This window comes from Piliocolobus tephrosceles, unplaced genomic scaffold (assembly GCF_002776525.5).
Source record: "Piliocolobus tephrosceles isolate RC106 unplaced genomic scaffold, ASM277652v3 unscaffolded_30685, whole genome shotgun sequence".
In the NCBI taxonomy this organism is placed as follows: Eukaryota; Metazoa; Chordata; class Mammalia; order Primates; family Cercopithecidae; genus Piliocolobus; species Piliocolobus tephrosceles.
Genome location: NW_022313960.1, coordinates 32948 through 42376, shown reverse-complemented (window position 1 = coordinate 42376; position 9429 = coordinate 32948). Strand labels below are relative to the sequence as shown.

At 51.0% G+C, this 9429-nt stretch overlaps 1 pseudogene; it reads left to right on the top strand.

Moving 5' to 3' along the window:
• Positions 1-5: 5 nt before the first annotated feature.
• LOC111529687 lies at positions 6-7676 on the top strand (annotated as a pseudogene).
• The last annotated feature ends 1753 nt before the right edge of the window (positions 7677-9429 follow it).

The following is a 9429-nucleotide window of genomic DNA, read 5'->3' as shown; positions in this document are numbered from 1 at the left end:
CAACAATCAATCAACTCTATGAAAACATAGAATCACTGGTAAGAGTCCAGTGGGGTCCTGTGATTCCACACTGCCAATCCGGGGCTTTAGATTCCCCTTGGGGATCTGAAGAAAGGGGCTGGGTCCCCTGGTGCCAAAGGCAAATGGGGAGCTGGAGCACCCAGGCCTCACCTGGAGGGACCCCAGAGCAAGGAGCATGCAGCATGGCTCTTCTGTCACTGCCCTCTTTGCCGACTCTCTCTTCTCCAGACACCCCTGCTCCAGTCCTTGCCACACACGCCCTGGGGTTGTCACCTCTCAGGGAAGCACTAGCCTGATGGTTTCTCAGGGACCCTGTATTTCTGCCACAACTCAGTCCCTAATTTGCTCTTTGAGTCTGGACAAGCCACCTCTCCTCCTTGCACTGGTGTTTCCGAAGGAGGTAGAGCATCAAAGTTCTCGGTTAGCTCTGAGAGTCTGAGATTTAAAGTCTCCTAGAATGTAAACCTGAGGGCCAAGGGCTCCTGTCTGTCCTTTTCCATTCTATATCTGCTGTGAAGAACTGTACCTGGCTCAGTAAATGTTTGTTGAATGAACACACCTTTCTAAATCACAAGCTGGCAGAAGGGTAGTCCTTTCTCAGACTCTGTCTCTAGAGGTTTATGTTACTGTCCTTTCAAGAGAATCCAGATTCAGACTTTGAGTTCTGTGGCTGTGGGCAAAAACCAACAAAGACCCAAATCCTCTGTCCTTGGGAGCTTGAGGAGAGTTGATCAGTTCATGTTGCCATTGGGTCTGAGAATGTTGTCTTTAAAATTCATTCCTGGCCCCTGCCTACCACTTCCTGGTCTGGGGAATAGAGTTGAGGGGGCCCCCCTCAGTTACCTGAATTTGACTGTCCCCACAGAAACAACAGAAGGAACAAGTGGAGCATCAGCTGGAAGAAGTAATGTGATTTCTTTGTTTGCACACAACATGACTGCTGGGTTTGGGGGACACTCAGATGTAGAGGCACCAGTCTCATCTCACCCACTCCCAACCTGGGGAAGAAGGCTTACCCCTCAGATTCCACCACATCCCCACAGGGTCCCTGATAACCTGGTCCCATGGGTGGGCCTGTCCTGGGGCATCGGTGGCATTCTGAGGCATGTCTCTTGCTGTGCCATCTCTGCCTCCCCGTGGTAAGAGCTCTGTCATCCTCTTCCTATAGGAAAAGAAAGCAAACAATGAAATACACAAAGCACAAATGGAGCAGTTAGAGGTGAGTGGAGGGTGGGGAGTTTTCTCCTGTCCTCTGGAGAAAATGTTTCTTTCCTTCTCTTTCAGCACTTGCTTGATTTTTCTCCCAAACATTCAATTTCAGACAATCAACATCCTCATGCTGGAAAAGGCAGACTTGAAGACCACCCTTTACCATACTAAACGTGCCGCCAGACACTTCGAAGGTGGGAATCAGGGCACCCCGTCATCCTTCAACCTGGCACTTTGACATGTCTTTAGGGGGAGTCCTTTGGGTCCCATCTCAACCTCTGTCATTACAGAAGAGTCCAAGGATCTGGCTGGCCGCCTGCAATACTCCTTACAGCGTATTCAAGAATTGGAGCGGGCTCTCTCTTCTGTGTCTACACAGCAGCAGGAAGAGGACAGGGTGAGTCCAACCAACTGCCCCATCCCCTGGCAGCCCGGCTTCCCAGATGGAGGAGAGAGTGTAAAGGTTCCTTCTGCAGGATGCAGTGTCCTGCCCAGAAGGCAGCATGCTCATTTCTAGCTGCTATTGTGTGTGGTGGTTAGAGACAGCCTGGGGCTGGGTCAGCTGCCTGGGTGAGTTGAGGGGCACTGTGGGGAGTGAGCACTGCACACACAGCTTGAAGGCCAAGTGCCTGCCCTGCCCTTACCTGGCTGTGGCCTTGGCCAAATCCTAGGTGGGGTATTGGGTACTTGTACTGTGAAGGTACAGAAGAGTCCCTTTAGTACGTTACCATTTCTGTAGAGAGAGGAAAGGGGTGTGTGTATGTGTGTGTGTGTGTGTGTGTGTGTACATACTATGATAATACACATGAAACATGTCTGCAAGCGTTCGCAAAAAACCCAGGAGAGAGTAACAGGGTGGCTGGGACACACTTCCATGGTGTACCTTCTGAGTTTTGGACTATGCGAATGTATCATCCTTTCAAAAATTGAACAAAAGATTAATTTCCTCTTCCTTTCTGTGCCCCCACACCCAGCAAGGAAAATGGGCTTAGAGAATTGGATAGTCCTGGGTGTTCAAATCCCAGTTCTGTCTCAGTGATCTCAGGCAAGCACTTAACCTCGAACACTTCATGTTTTTCATCTACACAATAGAGGTTATCCTAGTAACTGTCTCATATAGTGGTTGTGAGGATTACATGGGATTACTAGTATGGAACCAGGTGAAGCACTCCATAAAGGTTCAAACAGTGGTATTAATCACAGTAATAACAATAGCAATGTTATCTGATCTCTCTGGGCCTCCGTTAGCCAGCTGTAAGTTCAATCTCTTTCCCTGTTCCCTCCAACTTTACTGAGTTCTTTTAAAAACTAGGCCATGGGCTTGGAAATACCTTGATCTTTACTGACTGAGCTGTATATTGAGCCTAGCCCTAGCCCTTTTAAGGGGCACTGCCTGGCCTCCCCAGATCAAAACTTCTCACTCTTCACATCCAGTCCTCGAGCCACAGTGAAGCAGTCCTCCAGCGGCAGTTACAGCAGACCAGAAAGGAGCGGGCGCTGCTGAACGCACACGTGAGACAGGTGAGGCTTTGCAGAGGGAGGGATGTGGAGGGAAGATGATCCCAGCTGACCAGGAGCAGGTGAGGACCAGTGAGAGCCCTTCTTAAGTTCTGTGCCTATTCTTGCAGGTGACAGAGTCACTTAAACAAGTCCAGCTAGAGAGAGATGAATATGCTCAACATATAAAAGGAGAGAGGGCCCGGTGGCAGGAGAGGATGCGGAAAATGTCAATGGAGGTGAGACCTGACCCTTCAGCCCCACCTTAGATGGGTCACTGGATCTTTCTGGGCATCTGTAAAATGGGACTAGTACAGCCAGAGGTGGTCATGGGTCTGGGCTTTGTGGAGGTGGGGGCAGAGAGGGAGATGGTACCTTGTCCAGCCACCAGCACCTCTCTCCAGGGCCCTTTCCCCCTGTGCTTTGGGCAGGCTCATGCATTGAAGGAGGAGAAGAAGCATCACATACATTGGATACAGGAGCTGGAGAGGAGCTTGTCCAGACTCAAACACCAGATGGGTAAGATGGGGCTGGTGTGACCTGGGAGCAGGACTGGCATCAGAGGGCTGTGGGGTGGCTTAGAGTGCCCCAGGGAGGTGGGTGGATGGAAGAGCTTTGAGGCAGAGGGGAAGAGGTCTGTGCCAGCAGCTGGCAAGTCTTGTCATCTCCATGAGCCTCAGGTTCCCCATCCGCCAAGAGGGAGGAGTGCCCATTGTCAGCCACCCACAGTGCTCTCTATCTGACATGGCTTGGAAATTGGCTACCATTGGGTGCGAGGAATCATTAGCAGGGAGGCCAAGTTTGGGAAGCCTGAGAGGAGCTGCATCAAAAGGAGGGCTTTTTCTTTGAGGGGGTGGTGAGTGGGGAATACAGAAGCCCTTATTGTCTGCTTCATTTCTCAGCTGAGCCCCCAACCCCGGTGGACCCAGCAGGGACATCTGAGGTGGAACAGCTACAAGATGAGGCCAAACACCTGAGGAAGGAGGTGGAAAGTCTGGAGGGAAAGCTCCAATTCCAAATGGAAAACAATCAGGCCTTGAGTCTCCTGAGCAAGGAACAAAAGGAAAGGCTCCGGGAGCAGTAGGAGAGGCTTCAAAAGCAGGAGGAGAGGCTCCGAGAGCAGGAAGAGAGGAGGTTGCGGGAGGAGGAGAGACTATGTGAGCAAAAGGAGAGGCTTTGGGAGAAGCAGAAGAGACTGGGGGAGCAGGGTGAGAGGCTGTGAAAGCAGGAGGACAGGCTATGAAAGCAGGAGGAGAGGCTGCGAAAGGAGGAGGAGAGGCTGCAAAAGCAGGAGGAGAGGCTACAAAAGCAGGAAGAGAGGCTGTGGGAGAAGGAGGAGAGGCTACAAAAACAGGAGGAGAGGCTGCGAAAGCAGGAGGAGAGGCTCCTGCTCTCCCAGAACCACAAGTTCCACAAGCAGCTGGCCAAGCCACAGTGCAGCTTTGAGGATCTGGTGGGTTGCCCCACCTGGGCAGCCTGCCCTTCATCCCTAGCCCTCCAGGCCTTTGTTTCCCCACCTGTAAAATGAGGCAGTGTAGCCCTCACATGACATGGTACTTCTAAAGGCATCTGTCAGCCAGAGCTCATCAGGCCCTGCTCTGATGGCTATGGGGGAGAGGGGATGATTTTTCTAACCTACCTCCACCCTTTCCGGTGACATGGGAGGCAGACACCAAGTTCTGGGGTCTCCAGCTGCAGTGACTGGCCACTGATTGCTTCTCTCTGTCCAGAACAACAAGAACAAGAGCGCACTGCAGTTGGAGCAGCAAGTAAAGGAGCTGCAGGAGAAGCTGAGCAAGGTGAAGGAGACGGTAACCTCTGCCCCATCCAAGAAGGGCTGGGAGGCAGGCACCAGCCTCTGGGGAGGGGAGGTGCCAGGCCAAAGGCAGCTCCAATTCTGGGGCAGGTGACCCCAGCACCCTCCAGGGCAGCTCCATGTCTGTTTCTTGCTTCCTGCCCTCTGACTTCTAGAGGTGGGTAGCCCTGGGCTCCTCCCAGGTCTGGACATCATCTTCCCAGCTAGAGGCATGGATTCCCCCAATCATAGGGGTGGAGACAGTGGTATAAGAGGGTCCTTGTGCTGGGCACAGTGGCTCCTGCCTATAATCCCAGCACTTTGGGATGCTGAGACAGGAGAATCACTTGAAGTCAGGAGTTTGAGACCAGCCTGGCCAACATGGCAAAACCTCATCTCTACTAAAATTATAACAACAACAAAAAATTAGCCCGGCATGGTGGCACATGCCTGTAATCCCAGCTACTCAGGAGACTGAGGCATGAGAATCTCTTGAGCCTGGGAGGTGGAGGTTGCAGTGAGCTGAGATTGCACCACTGCACTCCAGTATGGGCCACATGGTGACACTCTGTCTCAAAACAAAAGAAAAAAGCCTGCTTAGATTCAAACTGGATTCCGGCCTCGGTTCCACTGGTCACCATTCAACTACTTTTCATCTCTAAGTCTCTGTTTCTTTAACTTCAAAAGGAAGTTAGCATTTTTCTTATGAAGGTGCTGAGGATTAAATGAGAGAACACATGGAAAGCATTAGGCATGTAGCACACTTATCAGATGGTGGTTGGCTCCTTCTGCTTTTCCACCAGTCTGTGGTCTACAGTTTAAATGGTGGGAAGAAGGACAGGAGATTTGAGGCTGGGGAAGGAGGTGTGGGGTTCTAGGCAAGGGGGGAAGTCTCTTAGGCCTGGAGCAAGGGGCCAGGCTCCCGGGCAAGTGACAGAGTCCCACAGTGCCCTCGCTACCCTATTAATGGGCCCAGAGTCTGGAAGCCAACCACCACATGGCCTCATGCCCAGGGTCTTCCTGCAGATGGAGCTGAAGAGCCAAGAGTCTCAGAGTCTGCAGCAGCAGCAGTGAGACTAGTACCTGGGTCACCTGCAGCAGTACGTGGTCACCTATCAGCAGCTGACCTCTGAGAAGGTGGCGCCGCACAGGCAGTTACTGCTGCAGACCCAGCTCATGGACCAGCTGCAGCAGCAGGAAGCTCAGGGCAAAGCAGTGGCTGAGATGGCCTGCCAAAAGTTGCAGGAGACCCAGGAGAGGGAGTTGCTGAGGACAGGAACCCGAGGGGGATGACCTGGCAACCTCTGTGCCTTCTTAGTCTGTTTTCCATTCCCTTAGGAGCACCTAGAAGCTGCCAGCCAGCAGAACCAACAGCTAGAGATCCAGTTCAGTCTCATGGCTCTCCCTGGACAAGGTACAGGAGACCACTCAGAGGAAGAGGAGAGAGCCCCAGGAGGAAGGGGGGACTGTTAGCAGCATAGGATTGAGGGGTTGGAAGAGACCTTTAGAACAGCAGGTTGTTATGCCAACCGGGTGTCTGCACTAAGTTTGGCATCAATATGGTGACCTCCTGGGAGCAGGGGGCCACCAGGTTGCCTAAGGATGAGTGAACTGGCCCAGATCAGAAAGGGAGCGGGTCAGAACTCCCGCACCAACCGGTAGTGTGACTGTGCCTGGGCAATACAGAAGATCTTGGATCTTACAGGAAAAAGAAAGAACAGCAGCTCATTCCCCTCTGGGGAGGGGCCGGCTCAGGGTTACACAGTGAGGGTGGGGACAGAGGTGGGCCCGCAGTACTTCCCTTATTGAGTTTTCTAAGGACCCCTCTGGCCACCTCCCCACAGGAGATGGAGGAGGACATCTGGACACTGAGGAGGAGGGGGTGCCTCGGCCTATGCCGAGCATCCCAGAGTACCTGGAGAGCCGGGAAGTCACGGTGAGTCTGACTTTCCCTGCCCCCACTTTGCCACCTTCCTCTGTGGTCCCTCCCAGACCCCCTTATGCTCTTGGCTTCCCTGCCCTCTGATTTCTCTGGACCTTCACCCCTTCCGGGAGCCAGTGGTCAGACACCACTTCACCTGTGACCAGCAGGTGCACTCTCTGAGGCCCCAAGGGAAGGGGCTGTGCTCCACCTCCCTGCCCCACTTGTTCTGTGTATGCTCCTACAAGAATACTCGCCTCTTGCCTTCAAGTGGCATTTTTCAACTCCGCTGGAGCCAGTTTCCAGGAGGAGCAGGCACGGTTATGTGGGCAATGGAAGGTGTGAAGGCTGTGCTGCCTGCACCTGGCTCACCTGGTGGCCTCGGCCTGGAGGTGTGGGGAGAGCTACCGGGCCCTGTGGGAGGCCATGGAGAAGGTGAAGGTGAGTGAGTCCTGGCATGGGCCAAAACAAGTGGGGGTGGGACAGGACAGGTCACTCCCGTGATGTGACCCCATTATTTTGGATCCAGAGCAGCTTTATGGACCTCCAGAGAGAGAAGGTGGATGGGAAGCAGCAGGTGGAGAAACTAGAGCTTGGATTCATCCAGCTCTCTGGAGCGACAGATGGCTTGAGTAAGCAGGAAGCCAGGGCATGGGCACGGGGAGCTGCAGGGCCTTCAGAGGGGCCCCAGTGTCTGAGCCGTGTCCTCTCACAGGAGAGCACATCAGGGTATATGAGAGCCAGGGTGCAGGGCCAAACACGCGGCACAAGGAGGAGGAAGCCAGCAGGCTGGCCCAGAACGAGGAGGAGATGAAGGTAGAGGGTGTGCAACATCTCTGCGGGGGTGGGGGTGAGGGTGGCTGCTGGCGCCGGCTCAGGCGTGGCAACTGAGCACCCCTCCCTTCAGGTGAAGCTGCTGGAGCTGCAAGATATGGTGTTGCCGGTTGTGGATGACCACGAGGGGCATGACAAATTCCTCCCTGCTGCCCAGAACCCTGTTGATGAGCCCACTCCAGGGGCCCCAGCCCCCCAGGAACTTGCGGCTGCCGAGGAGCCTGGTGGTGAGTAGAGCCCTCAGGCGGGGTGGGCAGGCAGGAGCAAGGGAGGCTCGCAGTGTACTCAGACCACTGCCTCCCTGTCTCCGAAGATTTTCACAACAGCGTGGAGCCTGCACTGGCAGAGGCCAGGGAGGGTTCTCCCCGTGACAACCCCACTGCACAGAAGATCCTATAGTTGCTTCCTGTAACGCAGGACACCCAGGAGCACCCAGTCTTGGCCACCAAACGCTGTGTGCCATTCTTTTACCGGGCAGCCGAGAACAGGGAGATATACATCATCATCATCTAAGAGCTGATTAAGAAATTTAAAAACAACAACAACAACAAGTTATGGGGTTAATCCCCTACACAATTCATCTACTTCATTGGAATGTTAGAGCCCCTCGTGTTTATTTATGTTTCTAATTTACAGTTTAAATTTCTTTGTGAAAAGTTAAGGGAGAGTGGGTCTTTCCCTGAGTTCACTCTGGCATCCTTTAGCATTTTTGGTTTTAATTTGCTAATTGTAGGTCAATTGCTCGCATGTCAAGTTTGCCCCTACATGGTGGGAGTTCAAACACACAAAGACCCACTATTTGCACAGAACTATTCTTACTGGTTTGGAATAGGCCGTCATGCTTTTTAAATGTTATTGCAGCATGTATATTCATTACAGAATTCAGATAAAATCTGTTTATGTTCTGCTATGATGTTTGATCGAATCCTAATCACAGTGAGCTCTTCATTAGCTCAATATGTGGTTTGCCCTCAAGTGCGCACTGTTTCTTACTTTGTAATATGCCACTGTGAGTACTGACATTTAGAGTTGTTTAAAGGCCGAGAACTGGAAACAGCTTTTCCCTGTTTTCTGTGTATTGGGGATGGGAGTAATAATATTTTGGGGAGCTTTTTAAATCTCACAGAAGAGGACAGTGGCCTGCTCTGGCAGCTGTGTGCAGAACAGAGTGTGTTCCATTTGTTCTGGTGCGAGGAATGAGCGCCGTAATATGGTAGTTCCCTTAGGATTTGTATGCGCTCTGGGCTCATGAAGATATTGCAGCATGAGCTGCAGCAGTTGGACTCTTTCTCAATGACCTATTCTTTCTGAGGAATGAAAGTCTCCCATCATTGACTGTGGATGCAGGAAACCTTTTCTAGCTTAGAGCATTTATATCTACAATACATTTTAAAGTCAGAGTTCATGTTACCTGTTTTAATCACATGACTACATGTCCCAGTACACACAAGGGCACTTCTTGGCATTCTTCTTAGTGTATTTAGTGAAGATCATAAGAAACCCTTTCAGAGTTTAAATGTCCCTGGAACAGGCATACAGGCTCTACTCAAGAATGAATTTGAGTGAAGGAAAGCTCTGTGACACCTGGCATTCCTCTATGTTCATGGAGCTTCTTTGAGGCTAGAAGATTGATTTTACCATCTAGACCTCTCTGGCTAATACCTATTCTTCAGCCACATTGGTTAATCTGACATAGGAATTTACTTCTTTTCCTTGAACGGAAAACACTTTAAAGATAATAACCACCATTTTAATAAGCTAATACACGTGAGAGTATTCATTGAAACAAAAAGCAGTTTTAGTGGACAGTGTTATACTACATTTGAAAATCAAGGAGAAGTTTATGCAACTTAAAATGTTTACAAACTGCAGTGCAATCTACTGTTTGTGGATGTCAAAGTACTATGAGTAAAAGTATCTATACAATCACAGAGTTCTATTTCCTCACAAAGTTCTTTACGAAGAGTGAAATATGTTTTTATACCTCTCGGTTTCAGTTAGAGGCATATTTTGTGCCATATTTATGTTATGTGCCTATACATGATGAATGAATTATTTCGGTCATACGTTGCCTAAATCATAACTTCATGATGCTTGGGAAAGAATCAATAGCTACAACTTCATGAAGTTCTAATGTCTGTGTTCCAAAATA